Genomic DNA, 12,999 nt, shown 5'->3' with positions numbered 1-12,999 from the left:
CACCAATCTGTTCCTGTATCTGTGAGATTGTTTTTCAGATTCCACATAAAACTGAGATCATATAGCATTTGTCTTTCTCTGTCTGCCTTATTTCACTTAGCGTAATGCCCTCAAGTTCCATCCATGTTGTCACAAATGGAAGAATTTTCCTTCTTTTCTATGGTTGAATAATATTCCACTATCTGTATGTACCACATCTTCTTTGTCCATTCATTCATTGGTGGGCATTTTGGTTGCTTCTGTGTCTTGGCTATTGTAAATAATGCTGCAGTAGACATGGGGGTGCAGGAATCTTTATGAGTTAGTGTTTCTGTTTTCTTCTGATAAATACTCAGAAGTGGAATTACTGGGTTGTATAGTAGTTCTATTTTTAATTTTTTAGGAACCTCCATACCGTTTGCCATAGTGGCTGCACCAATTTTCATCCCACCAGCAGTGCACAAGGGTTCCCTTTTCTTCACATCCTCATGAATGTTTGTTATTTCTGTCTTTTGATACTAGCTATCTTAACAGGTGTGGAGTGTTATCCCATTATGCATTTATTATGCATTTCCCTGATGATTAGTATTTTATAATTATCTTGTGCCATCCAAGCAATCCAGTAGGATCCAGATGGGCATTCCCCAGACCTCTGTATAATTCCTCTGTTAAATATTTCCTAATCAGCAGTAATTAAAACTAATGAGGTTATGTTCAGAAAATATTCATTTGTTCTTTTAGGGGGAAGAAAACAGTGAATATGAAACTTGCCATTGCTATATTGCTGCTACATTTGATTTTCCACTTGATAGTTACGTCAGCTCTTCAGACAGGTTCATCTGTCACCTTTGAAAAGTGTAACTATTACATGAGAGAAAGTATTGACACTAATAGGAAACAACTTCTAAAGAAATGATGAAGGGAAAGAGGAAGTTGATGGGCACCAAAAGAATGGTGTCAGCAGTTTCATGCAAGAGTAGTCTAATTAATTTCTTAAGTCGCTGGGGTCACAAAGAATCTAAGAGAGAAAATCCCTTATCCACTCTTCTTCCTCTTCCCCAGAAGGACAGAAAATACTTTGGGAGCATTACTTCATAGTTTGTGGGTTAGGTTAGAGGTTGTTGTGGGGGGAATATCAGTGACCATTTACTGTAACTGTGTTCAGGAAAAAATCTAAATAGCATTACTGCTTCCAAAACTAATTGAATTTCTAGGTTGAATAAAATATGACTATTTCAGGGCATTATTCTAGCTCTGAATTGAGAAATACACCTATGGGTAAAACAATTCTGATATTTTCCTTTATGGAGAAGATGGTAAGTAAATATCTGAGTCACAAAGATCTGTTACTCTTTTTGTGTGTGGGGGGGGGAGTCTTTTTTGATGTACTTCTGTAAAGTAAAAAAAAATTACTCTTCTTTATAAATAGTACATATTAGCTGACAAGCTCAATAAGCAAACAAAGCAAAACCGACGATTCATGAACATATTTAGATTGTGCCTAGAACAGGACTTCTTGTCATGTGCATAAGAGTTGAAGTCAGGAAAAGGATAAAAGCTGGCGTTTTACTGAAATGTGAAGCTCCTGGCATTAAAAGCTGGGCTATTCCTCTTGGAACCCTAAGGTTTCCGAAGGAAAAAAAAGGAATGACACATAAAGAATTATGGAATTTAGAGTATTGATAACAAACTTCCAGGTTTGGGGATAACAGCAAAGCTTAATTAAAAAGGTGACTTACAGTTGGTTTTGAAGAAAGGAGAGGATTAAGGCATGAAGAAGGGCATTTCTGGAAAAAGAAACAAATAAACCATCTTGGGGTCTGGGGTGGGAAGTACTGATATTTTTGATAACAGGGGAAGTTTCAATTGTGTTTAGGCCTTGGGTGTTTATTTGTTTCAGGAAATAAAGACAAAAAGAATAGTCCATGATGTTTCATACACTAAGAAGCTAAGACTGTTTGGTAGTTGAAGGCACGTGAGTGAGGAGTTATTTGATCAGAACTGTAATTCCAGATTAGACTAGCATAAAAGGGTATTGCAATGTTTAGAATATAGTTAGGTTTTTAAATAAATGTTTGAATAAGTAGATGGATGAAGAAAGTGAAAACCAAGAAAATCTAGAACTGGCTATTATAAGACAGCATGCTGCCATAGGAACTGTAGAGAAGTGGGAAAACTCCCATGGTCATCATGGCTAAGTGAGTGCCTGAGTATTTTGATGGCAGGGCCCACCTTCCGCTGTTCCCTGGCAGCAGCCGCCATCCCCACCCATCCGTGGGACAGAGATTGCGTGACCTAACTCTAGCCTGTCCTTCCAGCTTTACCACTTCTCAGGATGCCCCACATGAGCTCTCTCCTTTGGTCAAACTGTTCTACTTTTTATTCTCTGAACACCTCATACTCTCCTACCATTCTCCATCTTTGTTCACACTGAACATGGGATGTATTCCTCTGCATCTTTGCTTACAAAACCCTACATACTCTTCAAGTCCATCTCAAATACCAAACACCTCAAGAAGATGGCCCCCACCAATCATCTTCACTCTGAGACTGCCTTAGAGCATTGATGGGTGCTCCTCAACAACAGAGCAGTGGTTTCACACTCCCCTGCATTGTAGTTGTTTAAGAGATCAAGGAATCCATTTGACATGTCATTTTTTTTCCCCTTCAAAAGCATTGGAATTTGGTGAATTAACTGACTGATTAATTCAGCCTTATGACCTCACTGATTACTTTCATCACATACCATGAAGGCATCATGGAGAATGCAAAGGTTATTTAAATGTTAAGAAGTTTACTAAGGGAAACAGGATATATAAAAACAGCAGCAATTAAAAAAAAAGGAATGACACATAAAGAATTATGGGATTAAGAGTATTGATAACAAAATTCCAGGTTTGGAGATAACCGCAAAGCTTAATTAAAAAGGTGACCTACAGTTGGTTTTGAAGAAAGGAGAGGATTAAGGCATGAAGAAGGGCATTCCTGGAAAAAGAAACAAATAAACCATCTTGGGGTCTGGGGTGGGAAGTGCTGATATTTTTGGCAACAGGGGAAGTTTCAATTGTGTTTAGGCCTTGAATGTTTATTTGTTTCAGGAAATAAAGGCAAAAAGAATAGTCCATGATGTTTCATACATATAAGAAGCTAAGACTGTAGTTGAAGGTACGTGAGTGAGGAGTTATTTGATCAGAACTGTAATTCCAGATTAGACTAGCATAAATGGGGCAATGCTTTGGGGGACTGAGGGACGAGTGGATTGCCCTAGTCTATGTAGTAGTAGTGAGAACAGGGTAATGGCAGTGGGAATGAAGAGGAGAGGAGAGTTTTAAATATAAAACTCAGGTCCAATCAGCTGAACTAGGCCAATGACTGTGAGGTGGGAAGGTTGACAGCAGAGTCAAAGAGACTAGGGAGGCTTTGATTCTGGGTAATTAGATAGTTGAGTATGTTATAACTGCAGAAAACAGAAGGGAATAATTGTGGAAGAAAGGTCTTAAATTGATTAATTGACATAGCATGAAGTGTTTATAGGGAAATTTAAGTACAGATGTCTCCCATAACAATAAAAAATGCTGGACCTAAGTCTCGCAGAGAGTGGAGAGCCATAGTTTGATCATAGTTCATTGATACTGGATGAGGATGTCAAGGGAGAGAATACATGCAAGGAGAGGCAAAAACTCAAAAGGTTTATCCTTAGGGAAAACCTGCATTTAGGGGTTGGGGCAGAAAAAGGAGCCTGATATGTAGGCAGAGAAGATTGGGTTGAAGATATGGAGGGATCCTGAGAGTTGTGTCATAAATGCTAACTGAGGAGGAGACTTTCAAGAAAGGGTGTTCTGTTATGTCAAATGTTGCAAAGTTGTAAAGGTGAACAAGGATTTGGTTTGTTACTACATGATCCAATAATGACCTCTGGCAGTCTTGCTTCAGATTAGACTATAGTGAAGTAAATTAATAGAAACCAAATTACAAGATGTTACGAGTGAGTAGGGAATGACGAGTAGAGGCTGCAAGTATTTGAAAAGTTTGATGGGAAGGGAAAAGAGACATGGAACAACATCTCAGGAAAGGAGGAAGATTCCCCCCACACACATTTTTTGTTATTGGGTGGTGGTTTGAGAACAAAGAGACTATTTACAGGCTTAATGGGAGGTGAAAACACAAGAGAGAAGAGTCAGTTGAACAGCGTGCTCTTCAAGAAGTTGCCTCATAGAGATTTTTATGATTATCCATCACTAAAACAAAACAAACCATAAGAGCAAAACTCTTTCAGTCCTTTACATTATTAAATAGAACACTTAATGGCAACACCTGAACATCTTATTTGTAAAAAGACAAATTAGAAGGTGAAGTCACACACCTTCTAAAACACAAAAGGACGGATGGTCCTTTTAAGTGCAGATTTCTCAAGCATTTCTTTATGGGCCATTAAATGCTCAATAGTGTAAAAAACTAACAGCTGTAGTATTCCAAGCCAATGCTGGTTAAACACCACCAGAAATTAAGATAAAGCACATTGAAATAATGCTAAGAAGGAGTATTCACATTTGCAGTCTAAATTTTTTTACTTAACAAAAAGGAAGCTGAATCACCCATCTGACCTGATCAAGATACTTGGGACCCTAGATGTGACTAGCTACTCATTTTATGCCTCCTGGGAAAACCCCATCTGAAAAGTCATTTGAACCACCTGTGTGAACTGGGCTGTGGCAAGATTACCTGCCACTCTAGGAATTTCTGAACGCACCTCATCTTTGAGAAGATTAATGACACACCTGTAGTCTACATCTTACTGTGAAAAGTGCCGTATGAAACAACCCCAAATCCTTAAGTTCTTTCTATAACAGCTTTTAGAACGCAAAGAAGATACAGCACCTTCTTAGAGAGAGTACTCTTTGATTTTAACTACTGCACACACTGCTAGAAGTGCCTTAAGGGATTAGCAGCAGTAGAGGGCTGAGGTATTTGATAGGGGCAAGAACATTCTTAGGTTCTATTGGGGGAGTGTTGTGTATTTTCCTAGGTCCTTGTCCTCACTGTGACAAAGAATTGAAGGGCAGAGACACAGTAGCGAAGTAGAGTAAAAGTTTTATTCAAAGTTACTTAAAGAGAGAAAAAGTACAGGCTATTTCAGCAAGGAGAGGCGCTCTGAAAGGTTGGAGAAAGTTTACAATTAAAAGGCTACGCACTTAGAAAGTGTGGGCGACCTCAGGGGGAGGAGGGCCTCCTGAAAGGTTGAAAAGAGAGTGTAAAGTTAAAAGGTTATGCACTTAGAAAGTGCAGGAGACCTCAGAGAGAGAAGGGCCCCAAAAGGCTGGGGGTTCCCCCCTTTTAAGGATTTTTTAGGAATGTGACTAAGGGCTGGGGGTGCAGACTTGTTAAGTGGTTTTTTAATACTTAGAATTAACTTGACACAAGGAACTTCCGGCTCTGATGTCTCCTTGGGATACTGGTGTCTTGGTCTGGGAGCATATCAAACAGACTGCCTGCCCAGCCCCCAAGGTGGGCTGAGTTATTGTCTATTTGCTAAAGAGTAAGTTAAGAATCTTCTCAATTTCCTGGGTATTAAAATACAGTCTTTAAGATGGAATCTTTCCCACCTTTTACTATGTCGTTTACGGCTGGGCCTGCATGATTAACACAATAAGACATGGGTTATGCTGAGGTACACTTCTTTATCTGGGGAATATTCAAATATTCCAGGCCAAGTTACTCCTGGCTTTTTGAGCTTTAACTGATTAATTTTGGGTCTTTTTAGTGAAATTTCTGGCCTATTTCTCTTTCCTGCCTAACAGTTCCTTAGAATGAAAGTAGAAGATATTTTCAGATATTTGAACTCTGGAGGACTGCCAAGGGCCTCACTCAAGTATTGATCTTTAGTTCTAACCAGCACTTGCATTTGAGGAAATTATTCTGTGTTGGACAAAACCCACTTAAAAGGAATACATAGCACAGTACCCAGTAGTCACATGGGGTAAAGGATAGTGTGTTCCCACTAGTCAGATTGGAGAAATGTCATGATTCACAGAGTACCCAAAGATTCTTGTTTCTATAGTGAGAAATAATTAGCTCAAGAATAAACACCACTCTGACCCTGCCTAACAAATTTTAAAAGGAAGGCCTCAAATGATCAAATTGTTCTCAAGTAAGTGTATCCTAGAACAAATCTCAAGAGTATTTTTAGAATACCAAAATATTCAGCATTCAGCAAGGTAAAATTCACAGTTTGGTAACCCTTCAAAAATTGCCAGACATGCAAAGAAGCAGGGAAATATGATCCATATGAGGAGAAAAATCAATCAGAACCAATCCATAATTGGCACAGGTGTTAGACTTAGCAGATAGGCATTTAAACAAATTATCATAGTTATGTGTTCAGTAAGATAATTAAGGACACAGAAGACATAAAAAAGGTCCCAGATCAATTCTAGAGATAAAAATTACAAGGTCTGAGATAAATAAAATGGATGGGATTAATGGCAGATTAGGCAGATTTTGCAGATTAATTGCAGAAAATATAATGACTTGAAAACATAGCGATAGAAACAATCCAAAGAAATACAGAGGGGAAAAGGGCATAAAAAATGAACAGAACATCAGTGACCAGTGAGACAACTTCAGGCAGCTTCATGTAGATGTAATAGGACTTTCTGGAAAAGGAAAATACAAAAAAATACTTGAAGAAATAATAGTTGAGGTATTTCTTAATTTAGTGAAAATTATAAGCCCATAAATTCAAGAAGTACAATGAAACTGAAACACAAGCTACTTGAAGAAAATGAACCAAGTCACACCATTATTAAGTTGCTAAAGAAAACTGTAAAACTCTTGAGGTAGTAGTAAAGAAAGATGACATGTTATATATAGAGGAACAAAGGTAATGATGACAGCAAAATTTTCATCAGAAACAATTCAGTTGAGAAGACAGTGACTTAACATCTTGAAGAATGAGACAGTCACCCAGATTTATATGCCCAGTAAAAACATATTTGAGAAAACAAAGGTAAAATAAAGATTTTTAAACATGCAAGAGCCTAAAGAATATATTATAAACAGAGCTGCACAACAAATGTTAAAGGAACTTGTTTAATCAAAAGGAAAAAGAATAGCAGAAGGAAATATGGATCTACACAGAGAAATGAAGAGCACTGGACATAGTGTCTACATGGGTAAATAGGTGATATTTTTCTTATTTAAATATTAAAAAAATAAGGATTAAAAAAGATAATGATAATATAATGTTGTAAGTCTGGGGAGAGGAATTCCCGGGGCAAAATACCCCTAAAAACCAAAATCAGTCAAAGGGAGAAATAAAGTTTAAAACCCGTTTATTGCTTACAAAACTGCAGTCCGGCCCTTCTCTCTCTCCTGCTCAAGGAGCCACAATGCGGGCCCTCTCCCTCACCTCTTAGGTACAGATAAGCCCTCTGTTGCCCAGGTAATCACCCATTGATGTGGAGACAAACTTCTCTCCACCTCTGAATGCCTGTTGATATGCAGATGTACCAAAGCCAGGTGAGATACTCTGGAAATACTACAATTTTACCCACAAATGTGAAGTTTATAATTTATTGTGGTAGGCAGAAGTCTAAAAATGGTCCTCAAAGATTCCATGCCTTGGTCTTTGGCATCATTAAATATGATGACATCACCATTGTGTTATATTTTACATGTTTTGCCGTGCTATGTTCTATAGTGCAGTTGACTTTGAGATAGGGAGATTATCCAGGTGGACCTAACTGATCATAAAACTGATGGAGCATTTTCTCCATCTGGTAGTGAGGCAGGGACCGTGGGCTTAGACAGAATAGGGTGAGGGCCTCTGGAAAAAGCAAGGCAGGATATTTACAGTCAGAGCAGTGTAACTATATGCAAGGAAACCCCTCCCAAAACTCTGTGTTAAGCATTAAGCTCTAAAGTCATTCTTCAGTGAGATCAGTTAGTATTCCCCAGATAAGGAAGAGTAACACATGTTTTTATTATGCTAATCATTTGTAATCATGTGCAAGAATCACCTTAGCATGCTAAAGGCCCAGGCCTATGTGCTGTCTTTCTTCTTTCAGACCTGATGAGGTGATTTGCAAACTGGGCAACTAATTTAGCATATAGGCCCAGCCATAAACAACATAGTAAAAGGCAGGAAGGATTCCACCTTAAAGATAAGATTGCATTTTAACACTCAGGAAGTTAAGAAGTGAGATTCTTAATTTACTCTTTAACATACAGACAATAACTCAGCCCACCTTGGGGGCTGGGCAGACAGCCTTGTTTGATATGCTCCCAGACCAAGATGCCAGGATCCCAGGGAGAAATCAGAGCAGTAAATTTCTTGTGTTAAATTGATTTTTAATATTCAGGGATCACTTAAGAAGTCCACACCCCTAAGCATTTATCCAGTTCCCAAAATTCCTCAACTACCTATAAAACCCCTAGACAATGAACAACAACTATGGGCTCCCTTGTCCCTTCCTGGCATGAGCCAGGAGCTCTGTCCTCTCACTTTATCTCTAAATAAAAACCTCTCCATGCCTCTTCTACCTTGACTGTTCACTAAGTTCATTCTTTGACTCCACAAACAAGAACCCCCGCAGCAGTAGCAGAAGGAGAAAGCAGAGAAACAGAGAGCACAGGGAGGATTTATGTTTTTGATAGAGGGGTTCATGTGTGAAGATGGGAGAGTGGCCACAGGAAGTGAGAGTGACCCCTTGTTGACAGTCAATAAGGAAATGGGGACCTCAGTACTAAAACCACAAGGAACTGAATTTTGTCAGTAATAGGAATGAAGTCAGATGAAGACTCCATGCTCCAGAGAGAATCTGGTGAGCTGATATTTTGATTTCTGCTTATGAGACCTGTAAAGGAGTGCAGAGAGCATTAAGAGTCAGGAAAAAGAACTAATAAAACTTAGCTAAACCTTAACAGCAGACCATTCCGGAATAGTAAGAGATTCAATGTCTAAACTTAGAGAGAGACCAGATCAAAGGAAGAGAGAGTGAGAGGCCAGCCAAGGGCTATTTGAATCCTAGTTTACTAAATCCCCATGGTTTACAACCCTGATATCCACCCTGGCAGGGCCCTTGCTTATTTTTATACTGCTTCTCACTTTAGGTCCCTGTATCTTAAACCGGCTAATAGCCTTTGTTAGGGAAAGAGTGAGTGCTGTTCAGGTGCTAATGCTGAGACCGCAGTATCATTCACTCACACAGCAGGAAGAAACAAACATTCCATGATTGGAATGGTCAAAGGAAAGTGGGGAAATGTAGAATCTAAGCATTAGTAAGATCAGTAAATTAGCATAAGCATAGCCATCTTAGAAACCTAGAAACCATTTTCTGAGAGTGTGACTCAGAGGAAAAAAAAAAAACAAAAACAAAAAAAACAAACCCTGGGCCTGGGTAAGGCCTTGAAAAACAAGTTAATCATGAGCACCGGGTGGTGGGCAGCTGTGACCCTTGGTCAGCTAACCTTGGTCAGTAAATCTTACATACCAAGCTTATCGTGCAGAACCTCCCTAACCATTGAGGAGTAGTCTTACCCTGCCCTTGCTTAACCCCAGGATATATGTCTTGCAAGAATAATGTATAGTTATAGAAAATTGCTATGAGTTAAGTGCTTTGAAATTGCTATATAAACCCTTGGCTTGGAGTGCTCGGGGTCCTTGTTGAGACCCGCTGCATCGGGCTGACTTGGACCTCAGCTAGCTAGCTGAATAAAGACTTTGCTTGAACTTACATCTCTATGCCTGTGTAGTTTGTTCTCTGGGGAAGCCTCGGAAGCCTGGACCCTAACATTTGGGGGCTCATCCGGGATTCGAGCGGCTTCCCTGAGAACAAAGGACAGCTGGAGGCAAGGTCTAATTGTCCAGACGGGGCAGTGTAATTCGAGGGTCGCCCCCTCGTGTCTGCATAAATCCATTATAAAGCGGGAGTCGCCATCCCGTGTATGGTCTTGGGTTAGTGGTCCCGAGTGAGGAAGTCCGGGCTGGTAGTCCCGGCCCCCAGGTTAGTGACCCTGGGTAAAAGTCCAGGTAACCAATCCTGGCCCTAGGGTCCGAGTGACTTGGCCTTAGGAAGGCAAATCCGATCGGCAGAAAACTGGCACCCGAGGAGGAAAAGATCGAGCTCGTCACCCTGCGGCAGTCCGAGTGGACGCCCTTCGGGAGAATTACGAGAGTTTTTGAGGACCCTGTAAGTGGTGAGTGTGGTGCGCACCAGAGTGAGAGAAGGACCGGTCCGAACGAGTGTGATCAGATGTGGTGTGTATGTTTGGTGTTATCATTGATTGTTTTACTGTGTTTTGGTTTTGGTTTATATTTCTTTTTGCACTTCTCATTTTAAGTTTCCTTGTTCTAAGGTTCTCCTGCTCTCTCCGTTCCTCCTTTCTGCCACTATATCATTCCCCGCGGGCACGGGTCGGGCAATTAAGAGCCATTAGGGCGCCCGCCGCTAGAAGACTACCGTGACAGGATAAGGGGGTCACAGCCGCGAATCCCAGATAAATTCGCGTCCCCCGCGGAAGAAAAACTGTGCAACGACAGGCACTCGTTTATAAGCACATACAACAGTCATTTTGTTTGAAGTGGCATCTTCATCCTTCGCCTTTGTCTCCCTCATATTCTTTTTCCTTCTTCTTTCTCACCATGGGTCAGACTCAGGCTACTCCTAAGAGTCTGATCCTCTCCCATTTCCCCAAGGTCAAGGAACAGGGCTTAAGTATGAGCCTTGGCATCAAGAAGGGTAAGCTCGACACCTTTTGCTCAGTCGAGTGGCCTTCCTTCGGAGTAGGCTGGCCCGCCCAGGGGTCTCTTTCTTTGGACCTTATTGGCAAGATCAAAGCCATTATCTCCCGGCCAGGTCCTGAGGGCCACCCTGACCAACTTCCCTATATTCTTGTCTGGGAAAATTTGGCCGAGAATCCCCCTTCCTGGTTGGAGCCCTTTTTGGTGGAGAAACCTCATACTGACCCACAAAAGACCTCCGTCCTAGTTGCCCAGGAAAAATCAAAGCCCTCTGATCGCAGGGCCAGAAATCCTGTGCGCCCAAGTGCGCCGCCTGTCCTCCCCGACAGTTCTCCTCTTTACCCCCTCCCGCCGATTGAGCAGCCACCCCCGTATGCAGAGGAGAGGGGTGAAGCTGCCGGGGGAATAGAAAATGCGGCTAGGGAACCCAGCAGGAACCAGGCGGCTGCAGCTTCCCCAGATTCTTCAGCAGAGGGAGGCGGGAGGCCGGAAAGAGCTTCCTCACACTCCCCCGCCCTGGCCCCACGCTGGGCGCCGGGTAGAACTGGAGGAATGCAGCTAAGGTCTCGAGGGGCCAGGGAACAAGAAGGGGAGGCTCCCTCCTCCACCTCAGAAGGAGCAGTGCCAGTTCTGCCTGTGCGTGCCATCGGTACCGGCATTGCTCAGCAATATCAATATTGGCCCTTTTCATCTAGTGACCTTTATAATTGGAGGACTCAGAATCCTCCCTTCTCAGAGGACCCCAAGTGTCTTATAGGTTTAGTGGAGTCCATTATGTTTACCCATCGTCCCACATGGGACGACTGCCAGCAATTACTCCGCACTCTCTTCACAATGGAAGAACGAGAGCGTATCCTCAATGAAGCCAGGAAAAATGTCCTCGGAGAAAATGGAAGACCCACTACCCTCCAGCCCATCATCGACGAGGCGTTCCCACTTACGCGCCCAGATTGGGACTTCGGAACTGCAGAAGGTAGGGAGCGTCTCTGGGTCTACCGCCAGACTCTGATGACCGGTCTCCGGGCGGCCGCCAGACGGCCCACTAACTTGGCTAAGGTAAAAACTATTGTTCAGGGGGAAATGGAAAGCCCAGCCGCGTATCTGGAAAGGCTGTTTGATGCTTACCGGCAGTATACCCCCATAAACCCGGAAGCAGAGGAACATAGATCAGCTGTAGTCCTCTCATTCATCAACCAGGCAGCCCCCATATCCAGAGAAAACTCCACAAGCGGGAGGACCTAGGGGAGATCTCTATTAGAGAGCTGCTGCAGCAGGCAGAGAAGGTCTTCAATGCTAGAGAAACTCCAGAAGATAGAGAAGAAAGGCTGAGGAAAGAGAAATGGGTAATGCAGGAGAAAAATAGGAAGGAAGACAGAGAATTTCAGAAAAGGGAGAACAAGAAGCAGAGGGAAGAGATGGCCAGGATATTCCTGGCCGGGGTGAAGGAAGGCCCTAGGCCACCTCAAGGAACAGGACCTCGTCAATCCCGACTAGGACAAGATCAGTGTGCCCTGTGTAAGAAATATGGACATTGAAAGAGGGAGTGCCCCCAAAGGAGGGAACAAGGGAGAGGGAACCCTGTTAAGACCCTGCACCTAGGAGAGGAGGATTGACGGGGACGGGGCTCGGCACCCCTCCCCGAGTCCTGGGTAACCCTGTGCATGGAGGGGACTCCCATTGGGTTTATGGTAGATACTGGGGCACAGTATTCAGTTCTCAACCAGGCCCATGGCCCCCTAAACCCAGGACGCACAAGTATAGTCCAGGGAGCGACAGGGTCCAGGAAATGTGCCTGGACTACTAACAGAAAAGTGGACCTAGGAAGGCATCAGGTCTCTCACTCATTCCTGGTCGTACCCGAAAGCCCCGCACCGTTGCTGGGCAGAGACTTATTAACCAAGGTCGGGGCTCGCATTCATTTTGAACCTGAAGGGATAAAAATCATGGACAAAGAAGGGCAGCCCCTACAACCGGCGCATTTGTTAACTCTTTCCCTGGCCGATGAACATCGTCTGTTTCAGGCGGATCAAGAAAAGGGGGGCCAGGGAGAGATAAACTCTTGGGTACAGAAGTTCCCTTCCACATGGGCCGAGACTGGAGGAATTGGTCTCGCTAAACACCTATCCCCGGTTGTTGTTCAACTCAAAGCCGCAGCTCTACCCATCCGGGTCCGGCAATATCCAATGCCAGAAGAGGCTAGGAAAGGGATAGCACCCCATATCCATAGACTGTTAGAGACAGGAATCCTTAAGACCTGCCAATCTGCATGGAATACGCCT

At 42.6% G+C, this 12,999-nt stretch overlaps 1 long non-coding RNA gene across 3 annotated transcripts in view; it reads left to right on the top strand.

The window, feature by feature from the left end:
• The window catches only part of LOC140848403 (uncharacterized), a 186,181-nt gene that overhangs the window by 64,459 nt on the left and 108,723 nt on the right, over positions 1-12,999 (top strand). The gene's annotated exons all lie outside the window — the stretch shown is intronic.

Source organism: Manis javanica, chromosome 3 (assembly GCF_040802235.1).
Source record: "Manis javanica isolate MJ-LG chromosome 3, MJ_LKY, whole genome shotgun sequence".
In the NCBI taxonomy this organism is placed as follows: Eukaryota; Metazoa; Chordata; class Mammalia; order Pholidota; family Manidae; genus Manis; species Manis javanica.
Note: the sequence above shows the minus strand (reverse complement) of the source record. Positions and strands in the feature narration are given on the sequence as shown.